The 14,133-nt window shown below is 35.6% G+C and overlaps 1 long non-coding RNA gene across 1 annotated transcript in view; it reads left to right on the top strand.

The window, feature by feature from the left end:
* Positions 1 to 14,133, top strand: part of LOC140251236 (uncharacterized) — a 145,284-nt gene that overhangs the window by 10,753 nt on the left and 120,398 nt on the right. The window contains exon 5 of the long non-coding RNA XR_011903388.1: positions 1,211 to 1,435. This is a non-coding gene — a long non-coding RNA (uncharacterized lncRNA). The remainder of the gene's footprint in view (positions 1 to 1,210; positions 1,436 to 14,133) is intronic.

Genomic DNA, 14,133 nt, shown 5'->3' with positions numbered 1-14,133 from the left:
ATTGTGCTGAGTATTACAAGTATGAAACAATGTACAAACTTTTCTTATTCCAACTGGCCTATGGCTTCTATTCACTACTTATCCTTGTGATATTTTTCACTTGTAAGTGGGGAGAGGAGATGAAATGTACTGTAAAACAAAGTATTACAAAAGCTCCTATTGAGTTTGTATTTTAAATGCCAATCACTCAAGCAGGTGATAATACGATACATTTTCTAGCGTATTATGCTGTATGTGTTTTAAGAGCACTATCCTCTATTCTGGCCTTTTTCTGAAATCAGAACTTGGCACTTTTTTTTTTTTCCTTTCTTTTTTTTTTTTTTCCTTTTTTTTTTCCTTTCTTTTTTTTTTTTAAATCTATTTTTAACACAATAATTTAACAATAATTTGCATTTCTAATGCTCAATTTTTAAAGCTCTCTCTTAATATTTAGGTATCATTCACTACATAGAAAGTAAAATGAAATGCGCCATTAAGCAATTATCAGGTAACGATGCTAAAAGAAAAATGTTTGTTTGTGAGGGTTAAAAACTTACGTTGATCTTATTTTTGCTTTACTGGCTTCCCTGCTGTATACTGTGGCCACACACTAAGCATCACACCAAGCTTTGAGCCGTAATTTGTTGTGCACGTTTATCTAAATCCTTCTCACTGTGGCAAATATAAAGACAGGTTTTTTTGCATTCCAGTATTCATATTTTCTGGAGTTACTTGATTTGCCCTTGTATTATTTTCTCTGATGAAAATGAATTCTGCTTTATCATCTGGTAAAATATAGTAAGTAAAAAATGATTGTTAAATGTCTCTCATAGAAAACTAGGCAGCAGTCTTTCTACCTGCTTTATCCAGTCTTTGATGTATGGTAATGAAAGTTGATATCTGCTCTAGATGAATGTTGAGTGTTATAAATGTCATGTCATAGGCTGTATGGGATGAAAGTAACAGGTTTTTTTAGGCTAAATATAATAATATATAAATATTTACTAATTGTATATATATTTGTACCGACCAATACAATCCTGTAACACAGTAGCACAGTTCACTTCTATTTAGAGAGGATAACCACAGCAGTGTTTTTAACTTTATATATATATATATATATATATATATAGGCTGAATCAAATAGGGAAGAATTGTTCCTTTCTGTTCATGTTACAACATGTACAGTTGGGTTGCTCATGCACTGATCTCCTTGTTTCCATGGTTTCAGATTTACAAGGTGTAGTGGAAATGCTAAGTGATGTCCTGAAGCAGTGATTGAGCACCTGGTGAGAAGGCAGGGCCAACCCAGGGGAGCTCAGGTGCAAACAGTGCTTCTTGCTGTCTGGAAGGGGTGAAGCCAGGATCCACCCCTTTCCAGACCTGATGTATGGAATAGCAGTGGAGGAGAGGGTATCTTGCTGCAGATCCCTATGTACCTGAGGCCTTCCAAAAGGTAAGCAGCTTTTTTCCCTTTATTTCTGTGTTCATGGCTGTTGCATGTGAGTAAATCCTTACTTACTGCAGCCTAGGACTTTGCTACTCTGCTGTCATTGCTCCATTGCATTACACAAGGGCTCAAGAGCATTGATGATCTCTTATGTTATGTTTGGACAGGGCACCTTTCAGTGTATATATCGATATTTCTCTGTTGACCTTATGTCAACAGTGTGTGACTCTGGTGATCTGGTGATGTTGTGTGTGAGCCAAAACAGGTTTATGGAACTGCTGCAGAAGTTAGCAGAGAAGTTTCTTTTTTTTTCTTTGCCTGCTGCAAAGAAAAGCCTGTTTGACTTCTGAAATAAATGAGAAGAGCATTCAAAAAACATCTATGTTCTCCTTCTGGTCACTTCCATATTTTTAATAAATATGGTAATGCAACTTAAACATGTTGAATTATGTTACTTTTTCTTGAATGGCTGTAGTTAAATTCAGATATTATTTTAAGGGTGAAAATCAAAGGTGGAACAGCATTTTCTCATTTTTAATAGTCAGGAGTCATGCAGCCTTTGAATTCTACATTTACTAAGAGCAGTTTCATGTGAGCTTATTTGTTTTATGAGCATAAGGTTCTGATTTCTCCGGCAGTCCCTTGAGAGATTAGACTTGGCCACAACAGTAGCCTCAAAGTGTTTCATTGATCCCCTTGCATCTGGAGAGTATTAATGTGGATTAAAATAAAGACTTGTTTACACTGTATGTGTATATTTGTATCTTGCCTTACAAATGAAAGTGAAGGCTAAAGCAGCTTTAGCTACCTTCAGATTTCTAGAGCACATGCTGACCTAATGCCTCTCCATAAGGTATTTACTCTAGCTCCTTCACGTTTTTCACTCTGAAAGAAAACCTATTGGAGATGTGTGCACCTCTGTCAAGTGCAAAGATCGTACAAAATGGTGGTGCAAGACTTATTATAAGCCTGTAGTAGACTTGTAAACCCATCCTTTGCTTTTTAGAATGCTGTTGTGTGTACTGTAACTCCTCTGACAAATGTGTTCCTCTTTGTAGCACACATGCTTGGATGTGTTATGTTCCCTTTTCACATTGCCTCCCTCTCCAGTGAGTTCTTAGGAGCACTTTTGTGCACTCAACAATACTCTATGAATCCCCACTGCTTTAGTTCCACTTATGAAGGCATGGAAAGTGTGATGTTGTGTGCCTGTGTTTGTAGTCCTTTAAATTGTGGAGTGCTGTAGATAGAATGAATGAATGATTATTGGTACTGTGTGGGCAGAGAATTAAGAATTATTTGGGAAAAGTTCAGTTGTATGAGATGCGCAGTATCCTGTTTGCAATCTCAAGTTCAGTGTAATTAAATATTTTTTGTCTGAAGATCTTGAAGCTCCATGTGTTGAATGTGTGTTTAGTATATTATATATGTATACTCTAATCACTTTCAATTAGATTTTTAGCATATACTTAAAGTAAATGCCTGAATACTTCACTGAATTGAGTATTGCATACATAATATTTCCAGTTATCATTTATGACTATATAAAAAAATCAATGTGTTTTCCTTAATCTGAGACACTAAGGGTAACTATTTCATAATAGTGCTTAAGCACTACTAGGCTTCGTCAGATATGTTTTTGATATTTGTTTAGTGGCCTATTCACTTCACCTTAAGGAAGTATGTGAAAGGATGGAAAGTAATGCTATTTATTTGTTGTGAGTGAACTAGAAATTTTATTATTATCCAGAATATAATGGAGGAGAAATTATTGCACGTGTAGCCCCCGCCCTCTGCCTCCTACTACTTTGTTGCTACGTTGAGCAGTTGTTTTCTGTAGACAGAAAAACAAAGGATTGATATTTAAAAAGCCACTTTCCTCTGAAGTGTTCCAGAGTTCATATTCACACTTGTTGCTATAATTACAGATTAAAGGCAAGTTGCACCTCCCCTCTCACAGATTTCTAACGCACTTCCTAATAATACTTGTAATTTTGAATGGAAATAGGTCTGCTGATTTTTATACCTAAGGGAATGATTTAAGGAGGCAGTGAATGGTAACAAGCAGATAGCTCTACCAGATGTAAAGTAAGAACATATGTATCTACTTCCTGTAACAAAAGTCTTTATTAAAGCAAAATGCTGCAGTGTTAACACCATAAGCAATGTGCTCTGATATGCTGTTAACTGTTAAAATACAGTGCATCTGCCAAGTAGCCCCTGAATTCATGTAGTGACAAACAGTAGCTTTATTTTTATCTGCTACTTCTAAAATCAATGAAAAATGAAGGTAAATAATTTAAAACATTTGAAGACAAGAATTAGTGATAATCTGATGTGTTTTGGTGAGGGAATTCAGTAATTTCAGACTCATTCCAATGGATTACGAATCCTTTTATTGAAATGCTTTCAGAAGTTGCCTTTTTATTCTTCAAATTCCTTCATTATGATATAAAATTGGTTACTTTGAATACTGATGTTTAGGTCATGAAGCGTTTATTACTTTAACTTGCAATATCATCCTGAGAGTACCATTCCCTCTTTTTAGATGAGTGCTGTCTGGTTTCAACAGCTTTTAATTGCTGAGTGATGTCAAATTTAAATAAGCTCTTTATTTGTTTATTTATTTTCCCTCTGGAATTATTTTTACTCTAAGATTCTTTTGTATGTTACAATTCAGTAGGAGAAACAATGTCTATGGAATGATATTTTAAAAATAAAACATTGTCTGGAGAACACCTACATGCTATCCAGAGGGTTTTAGAGAAATAGTTGTATGTACAAGCATATGGAAGTCATGCATTCCTAGGGAGAATTACATGGGCACGTATGTGTGGATTTTACTAACTTCATACGAATAATTCTTATTTTTAACTAATATGTCAGTGGAGCTGGGAGCAGACTTGTGGTCAAAATTATGACTGCGGTATTAAGTAAATGCTGCTAAACATGTAAGTATGAAGTCTTTGATTCCTTTCATTTTCTGGTGATTTTATTATCTGTTAACTGAGTAATACAAATACTCAGAAAAATAAAACTTAGTTGCCTTGTTAGATGACAGAACTTGGTTTTTATGCGTCTACTGAAGTAACTCTTTACATCGTTTTTTTTTTTATTGTTGTTACTTCTGTGCTTCTTGTGACTATCAGTATACGATAATGTATTTGTTATCTTACAAACTATAGGAATCTTTCTTATGGTGAATCTGTACCAACCATAATAATTTGTTTTATCATACATTTTTTTGTTTCTTTCTATTTTTAAAATTATTAGATGTATTATGCAATGGTAGTTTATAAACATTTTGTCCTAATTGATTTTTTAAGTGTGTTTTCTTTGTTTTGCTAAATATCTTTTGACTGTCGAAGAGATGTTGGCAGACTTCATGTATTACTCCATAACTCCACTGAGACCGACTTGAGACTTCATCCTTTTCAATTTGCTTCTTTTAAGTAAGTTTACTTAAGTGAATTGTTGAGGTCATAGTTGCTTTTCTTCTTTATCTCCTGTCCGGATTAGAGGTAGCATATGGACTATAGGGAAAATTCCATGTGATTTGCGATTGTCTGATAAATTAATTTGATTTTTGGACATTAAAATGCTACTTATTATTCTTCAGTACCTAACTGAACAGCGTAAGAACTTTAAAATATGAATAATCTCTTTTAGTAAGATGAGAAAAAAATTCAGGTATGTTGTGTGATCTGTGTATAAAAATGTATGTAGTGAAATGAAGTTGTTAACAGTGACATTGTGGTTAAACATGAACTAGAGAAAAATAGTAGAAGTCTCTTCCTTGAGTCTGAGCTGTGGAAGCATTTAAAGTATCTTTGAGCTTTTTTCTGAAGGATATGTTATTCATTCTGGGGTGTTTCTGTAATTAGCCTGTAGATTTTTGCCTTGACAATGGCAGCTATTTTGGAGAATGCATGATTTACTGGGTTAGTTGTCTTATTGTTTCTTTTTGTTTTCTGTTTTGTTATTTTTATGTTTGAGGGAAATACTCCATCACAAAGTTAGTGAATTTATGGGAGAGTGAGAAAGCAAAACTTTATAGGCTCTGTAGGTCACTAGTGCTATTTTGATAGCAATAAAATGGCAAAGTAAATCAGTTGATACAGAATCATACTGGCGGCATTGACAGTTGCAGTGCTTATCTATGAGAGTTCTGTGAGATGTTTATCTTTCTTCTGTTATTGGGTATGCTGGGTTGCATTGCTATTTCAGAGAAAAGAAAATGCATCTGATTGTCAGACAACTTGGATTTATGGGCTTTTCCTAAGGAAGGCTCTTGCACTCACCCTGCTTTCCCTTCTGAGGTATAGCAACCCTTGAGCTAATTTTTTCAAGTAAAGACACAACATGAGACTTTTCAGTATCATCACTGCTGCCCTTGAGAGATTTTATTTAGGGCAGCGGTGTAATTAATCTCTGAGAGAACTCTTCAGCAACGTATGGAGAATGATTAGACAGGGAAGGGGAGGGGGTGGCCATGTTGACCTGTAATTGTTTCAGTGTGTTGGAATAGCACTTCCCAGCAGGACTTTTGCATATATAGTTAGATTAGCTCCTGTAAAAACTCAATTTTTGTATCGACCTTTATTTTCCATTTAAAAGAAGGGAGAAAAATATTTTTTAATTAATTGGTAGAAACTAGAATTTGGGATATGAACTCTTAAGCACCTTTTTAATTTTTCATGGTGATCCATTCAAAATGAGTGGATACAGAAAGACTGGAGATAGAAATTCCCCGCATTGGAAGTCTATTCAGGCCTCTCTTATTCTTTGAATTGAATTCTGTGATGTCCAAAATACTCAGTGGTCTGTTTTGTCTTCTTAGTCTTCATAAGATATTAATACCTGGAGTGTTACTCTTGCGTTGTGTCACATTCATCTGTAGTAATGATCTGTGTTGGACAATGCATACAAGTAATCTACTGAATATTGATTTCAGAAAATCATAGCATAATTAATTTTGGAAGGTATCTTGGAAGGTTTCTAGTCCAGTTCTGAGGTCAGTTCAAGGCTTCATCCAGCTGGCTTTGAAAGCTTCCAGGGCTGGAGACTGCACAGCCTCCATGGGTTCAAACTGTCCTAGAAGAAAATTTCTTTCAGGTTAGTATTCCTCTGTTTCTGCTTATGCCTGTTGTCTGTCATCCTCCAGATCTGTGCTCTCATGGCTCTGTCTTCCTGATAGCTTCACCAGGGGAAGCTGCTGTTGTGTCTCCTCAGTGGCCTGCTAAGCTTGTGTTTGGAAGGACTTGGAACAGGAAACGATATGTAGGGTCTGAGTGGTGAGTCGAGAGGGAAGTTAAATCACTAACCGTGTTCATGCTAATGCAGTCCATGATGCTCTTGACATCCCTTGCTGCCAGGACACACTACTGCCTGGTGTTTACCTTGCGTTTGTTTGTTTTTGTTTTTAAACCTATTTTCAACATCTTTTTCTCAAAGAGAGACTTCTCAGCTAGTCAGTCTCAGCTTATATTACTGCAAGGAGCTTCTTCTACCCAGAAACAGGGTTTTGTATTTGTCTTTGTGGAGCTCTGTGAGATTATAGGTGGCTTGTTCCCACAGCCTGCCTGGTTCTCTCTAGATTGCAGCTCTGCCCTCCTGCATATCAGCTGGGGGTGCCCCTCAATTTTTTGCAATCTGAAAATTCAATGAGTGAACATTCTACTGTACCAAGAAAGATATTAAAACACAACATGTCCCAAAGGAGTGCACAGTGGGATGCAACAGTGAGGGCTTTGCTGAATTCATGATATCCACTGTTCTCCCCTCATCCCCAAATCCAGCCATCTTATGAGAAAAGGCATGCAGGTTGTTTAGGACTGGTTTGTCCTTGATAAATTCACACTGACTGTTTCCATTTACCAACCTTGGCACGTACTAAGCAATATGAAGGTTGAATACTCAAATCCATGAAATTGACAGTTTTGTAAAGACATTTTACTGGGGAGTAATTTCAGAGGAACTGTGGTGTACATAAGGAACACAAATGAGAGAGTTTTGAATGTCTAGAGGGTACTGTTGACCTTGTACCTTTTTCTTTAGATTCATAGTTTCTTCATGTCTTTGTATTTAATTTCTATTCCTGGTGTGAGGTCTCTGGCACAAGGGAAAACAGGAGAATTTGCTGTAGATGTATTCACTTCAGAATGTGAATACTGATTTTTGTAGTAAAATATAAAATTTCTGTCAGTCTTGTAAGTGCTGTTAAAAAGCTAAAACTGCCTTTGTTATGAAATGTCTCTGAGCCACAAAGGATCTGTTACTTAGTGCTGCAGTAAAATTAATGGATGTTTCAGGAGAGTTATGGTCATGCAGCTGATAAGTCTAAGAAAGTGAGACTTTCTTGCTGTTAAGCAAGAAGCAGTTACCTATAAAACCAGCAATTCTTTTAAAATTTAAATCTCTGACTTCTTACATTTACCTTTTTAGGCTGCATTTAAATAGATAACTTGCTTACAAACATCATAACAATATACAACCAGATTTTATGTGTAACATCCCTTTCCACCTCCCTTTTGGCAGCATTGTGACGGGAAGAGCTGGAGCCTCATTTTGCAGTATGGTGCAACTGAAATTGAGGTTGAAATGTAGATGATTAACTACACATTAGCAGAAGGGATTGTCTGTAAAGGAAATTATGTACTAATAATTCAATTGGAAAAAATAATTACACTCCAGTGGATTATTACATGTTAATTATCCAGAGGTTGTTCCACTTACTAGGATTATGTTAGCACTTCATATGGCCTGCATATATGCACTCCCTAGAGCAAACACTGCAAGAACTGTATGATTATTTATTTTTTAGAAGCCTATGTATAATTTTGACTGACTTTCAATGAAATTTTATTGGAAGGAATGTTAGAATTCTTAGTAGCATGTCTGGATTTTCCTATGTTTAATGTCACATTTCTTCTTATTCTTTTTAGTTTCATGACATCACCCAGTGAGACATGATTAGGCCCAAGCTCCAAAGGAATGACACGTTTTGTTTTCTGGTTAAAATGTTTAAGCCTGAGGTTTCAATTGGGGTAGAAAACAAAAAGTTAAATACAGGTGTATTTTAAAGCCTGGCTGTAAGTGATGTATGGCCTGTAAGCATATCTAATATTTTTTTTAATATGTCTGAGGAAAGGATTAATGAAACTGTATCTTAAAACCATTTTGGAAGTGGATTCTTTTTGATATAAGCAACAGTGAGCTGGTAAGGGAATGGCCTGTTGGAAATGTTGGAAGCAGTCTCTTACAGGCATATAGAGAGGAATGATTAGGAACAAGTTTGAATTAGGCATTCAACAAAGAATGAATTAAGTATTCCATAAAGGATAAATTAAGCTCGACAATATCTGAGCAATGGTGTGGCATGGGAGTTTTAAAATATAATAGAGCCATTGTGGCCAGTAAAGAATTTCTACACATAGGTGCCTTTTCTTTGAGTCTTTATTTGTCAGTCTAGGTCTTGAACTTTAAAGGCGCTGATCTACTGACTGGGAGGATTATTCCTTAGAATGTATTTTCACAACTGTAATTGTACCTCCCTTTGATCTGAAAAATGACCCAGAAAGAGTACTGCTATTTGTCTGTGTTTTACTTTCTTCAAATTTGTGCAGCAACGTTTTTAGTTTTATTTTAGCATGCTGTTTCTTACTAGCTTGTGACCCACTTTCCAGGCTATAAACACATTTTAACAGAAGAAGGAAATGGTTTTATCAGCCAGCTGTTATCAAAAGATTCTGGGAATGTAAAATTTCCTACATATTTGTGAATTGTGTTAGGGAATGAAGATTGTCTGTAGCAGGACTTTGTGTTCAGGACTGCTGTATGCAAACACACATGCCAACTTTATTGTTATGAAGGAAGAAACCATCACCTCTTAAAAGCAAATAATATTTAATAGTTCTTAAGTGATGTTACCACTGATAGTTCTTTAGGTCTTTTCCCTCTTACTGCTACTGTCTTTTCTCAAGGCACCATTTGTCTCAGGGTGACTCCTGTCTAGGGAAATAGGAAGAAAACTGAAAAGGGAGCAAAAGGGAGCAAGGCTATTATTTGGTTTGGCTTTACTCATCTGCAAGAGAAATGCAGAAAGGTTGCTTGTTACCTGACTAATCAAACATTGAATTTATATAAGGCTTTTTTTGTTGGTGGTGTAGCTGAAAGGTGGAAAAATGCAGACTTGAGCTACAGAGAACCACTGCTTCTTTAATGTGCCAATAATTTTACTTCACTATTAAGCATATTGGCAAGATGTTTCAAAACGTACAAAGCTGGCAAGCTTCAGGAGGAAATCATAGACATAGAGATAAATGTAAGAAGACTTGCTATCTTCGCAAAAAGAATGGATGAGTCAGTCAACCTACAAATAGGTTATTATGAAATATGTGAGACATGCTGCTCACTTACATATCTTATGTTGAAGCAATTTAATCAAGATGTCATTTAAGTGTCCCAAATCCAAGCTGGTTGTGTGAAATTACAGCTCATAGCATATATATATATGTGTGTGTGTGTGTGTATATATATATATATGCTATGAAAAATAGCATAAATATATATATATATATTTTTTTTTTTTTTGCTAAAATACAGAATTAAACTTCTTTGAATAAAAGTTTAACCCAGAAGCTCTGACAGACTGCTGAAATGAAAGCAAGCATCACAATGATTAAATCATTACTTTGATTAGGAAGAAATTACAGCTAGGTCAAGGAGAAAGTTCTTTCTTTGTTTTATTTTCTTCTCTGAAGAAGAAAACTGAAACCATGTGAACTAGATCCTGAAATTCATTTTCAAGAATCACGCTTTAATAACTAGCAGTCTGTCATCGCTGATAGTCAATGGGTGCTGTTGTTCTTATTGGGGGGGGAGAGGGGGGGGTGTTTAGCTATCAAAAGTTTCCCTCTCCAATTAGAATCAGCATTTTTATTTGTTCTGAGAATGTGACTTTACTGTGGGTCATGATTCAGTTTAATCTGTGAGTATATATATATATTTTTTTAAAGGATATTTAAAGGATAAGAGACAGTATGCAGTAGATCACAATATAAACAAGATGATTTTCTTGAAGACTATTTGTTTTGATTTTTCAGTAGTACTGCTTGACACCGAATCTTGACAGCTGTCATTAATGCTGAACATTGTCGTTATCTTTCCTGGCCCGCTAAAAGACATTTTAATGAAAATACAACAGCCTTCTGACAGATAAAGATAGCGGTTTCTCTTGATAGGAAATATTTAAAGAGCTGGTAAATTCTTAAACTAAGTTTAAACATGGTATTTATTGTTATGATTGTCTGATTTACTGAGAATCTATAGACTGGTCAGTGGACAAGCCGTTTCTCATGTCTTTTGCATGGCTCCTGAATCTGTCCTTGCAGAATGCTTCATTAAGATTTTACCTGAGAGCTCGTGTTTTCAGTTTAAGCAAGTATAAGAGAACTAATGCTCTTGTCTGATAACCATACGCTTGAGGAACTCTGTTTTAAACTTCCAGGTTCTAGGTCTACTTATTTACACATATTTAAGTATGACATAAGTGTAGGAATGTTGGCTTAATGTGTATGTTCTTTGCCTGTTTTTCATTTATGTTAATAATTTTCTTGGCTTGTAAAAACTTGCACAAGGATTTGAAGCTGTTTAGTATGCTGAATGCATGCTAGAAAACTGAATCATGCAAAACAGTGTCTTTATGAAGGTCAGATAATGGAAAATTTAGGAGATGACATTAGAATTTGGACAGCTGAGAAATTAATTATTTTATTAAATGAATTACTATGACTACTGAGAATTGAAGTAGTCAGTTAATGATACAGCATCTAAAATTTCTGGCTTAATCCTTAGTGATGTATGTTGTCAACTTAGATTCATGTTTTTTGGTGTTTTTTTGTTGTTTTTTTATTATTATTATTATATTCCTATTAGATAATAGGAATTTTAATCTAATATTACTATTAGATAATAGTAATTTTATTTTAATTTTATTTTAATTTTATTATATTACTATTAGATAATAGTATTCCAGAACGTTAATACATAGGGATAATTAAATAAAACAGGAAATACTGAGATGATTTAGAAATTAGAAGCTTAGCAAGGTTTAAAAAAAAACACAATGTAGCCAACCATATCCTGGGCTGCATCCAAAGCAATGTGGTCAGCAGGTGTAGAGAAATCATACAGGTACTCTCTACTGTATGCTGGTGAGACCACACCTGTAGTACTGTGTCCAGATGTGGAGTCCTCAGGACAACAGAGACATAGACCTGTTGGAGCTCATCCAGAGGGAGGCCACAACAATGATCCCAGGAATGGAACTACCTTCCCACTGAGGGCAGGCTGGGAGAGCTGGCACTGTTCGACCTGAGGAAGAGAAGGCTCTAGGGGTACTTGAGAGTGGCCATTCAGTATCTAGAGGGGATCCATAAGAAGGAAGGGGGCTGGGTCTGTGACAGGACAAGGGCAAAGGGTTTAAACTAAAAGAGGGGAGCTTTAGATAGGATATAGAGAGTGTTTTACAGTGGAGGTGGTGAAGGCACTGGAACAGGTTGCCCAGAAAAATGATGGGTGTCCAGTCCCTTTAGACATTCGAGGCCAGTCTGGCTGGGGCTCTGAGCAACCTGATCTAGCTGTTCATTACCAGGAATTCGGACCAGATGACCATTAAGGGTTCCTTCCAATTCAAACAATTATTTGATTATGTAAAATATCAGTTGTATGTAATTTTCTTACTTCTTATATCTTTCTTACTGTCTTGAGTAGTAAAATACACACAGAGGGAGAGAGGATAACTAGCCAGGAGATAGCAATAATAAGGCCATAAAGCTGTGCATAACTTATGAAGAGAATAGAAATGAGTCCATACAAATATATACTGCAGTATTATTTTGTGCTACTAGAATTGACATTTCCTTAAGCATGAAAGATTTTATTTATTTATTTATTTTTTTTATAATTAACAAGAAGTCTATTTGAAAAATAGAAAATATGAACTTCCTACACTTTTTGACATGTTGGCAACCCTGATGCTAAGGGAAACAGAATCTTTGAGCTTCATTGGTCTGCTATGATCTGTCAGAATCAATATAGATTAAATTTATGTTGATTATAAGTCTAGTTATGATTTTTTGGAAACCTTATTACTTGTAAAAGCTAAAAGAATGAACAAGTAGGGAGTAGTTCTTGCTCTCTGTACAATGCCAGCTGGTTGGGGGCATTGCTTTTCCAAACTTAGTTATTTTCTTTGCTTCAGTCTTGATGGTAATGTATTATAATAGTCTAATAATGTTTGACCTGATCTGAGTTTTCCCATTCTCCGTGAGTTATTCCTGATATACAGAGATGTAAAGGAGTGGAAAATAGAACTCTAAGTTTCTTAAAAGAGAATTAAGATTTGGGTGTTTTATTGAAAAAATAAAATAATAATTTAAAAAATGGCAACTAGCTCAGGGTTCAGGTTTTTATTTTTAATTCCTTCTGATCTTAGATCATTTCTTAGTAAGACTGTATCTCTACAGAGCTATAAATATCTGGGAAAATTAAATCCTCAGATTGTGAGGATGTCTAAGTATATGTGGGGAAAGAGTTCAGAGTTACATATTCCTCTCGTGAAAATGTCCATGAGCTTGTTTGTGCTGATGTGAAAGGGACATTTAACGAAATGAGATGCCATTGAAGAACTGAGAGCAATAGAAAACTCTTGTGAATTTGGTTACAGTAGTACAGTAACACACAGAACCATATTATGAGACAAACTGTAGTTCTGGAGTCTCTTTTTAAAACCTATTACCAATCCCAACCATAGCCTTAATGCATGACCACCAACTATGGTCCTGAGGAAGAAGCTGAAGGGAGAGATTTCCGTTGGCAGCCCCTTTTTGGCTCTACTCATACCAAAGCTCTAGAATCTCTCTGCCAAGCCTAACCTCAGGTCCTCAGTGAATCTTTACATAAGACTACCAACCAGGTCCCAGGGGAGTTTGTTTTGGCTGCCTTCCCATTGTTTGGAGCCCTCTTAGCCTTACTCATCCTGCTGGTAGCTGGTCAGAGAATACCCAATCTTTTCGCTTAGCAAATTGTATTTATTGTTTGTTTTCTACTTTATGTGACCTGCATTTAGGTTAATGACTTCTGAATACGAAGCTCTATCAATTACAGGTAATTTGGTTTATATTCCACAGTCAGTTTCACCAGAGACTTACCAGAGCTTTTCAGTTTCTCCATTCACTTAATGATTTACCTCAAGCATATAATGTATACTTTGCAATACATTCTAGTTCTTCAAACGTTCTCATTATTAGACTGAGATATTCAATAAAAGCAATAAATTTTAGCTTAGGGTAGCTTTAGCCTCTCCACAAAGACAAAAAAGCCGTCTTCAAAGTGTGTGTTGTAGGAGTGCAGCGCTTAAAGAATGTACCTCCAGGGATCTGCCTTGCTGAGAATTAATTTATTTTTTCAAGCAACTTGATTCCTTTTCACTGAGGCTGAAAAAAGTCAATTTCTATGATACGTTACCTCTTCAAAGTCATGACCAGCCATGCTGATTCATGACAAGATTTCCATACATTCAAAAGTTCAATTAGCTCAATCTGAAATAGAATTTCTAAAGGTGTTGTCGTCCTTTTGAGGTAACATGAATGTCAAAAAAAAATGTTCTAGAGGAAAAAATATCATCCAATTATAGTTAATTA

The sequence above is a fragment of the Excalfactoria chinensis genome, chromosome 4, assembly GCF_039878825.1.
Source record: "Excalfactoria chinensis isolate bCotChi1 chromosome 4, bCotChi1.hap2, whole genome shotgun sequence".
In the NCBI taxonomy this organism is placed as follows: domain Eukaryota; kingdom Metazoa; phylum Chordata; class Aves; order Galliformes; family Phasianidae; genus Excalfactoria; species Excalfactoria chinensis.
This window is presented reverse-complemented; position numbering and strand designations above follow the sequence as displayed.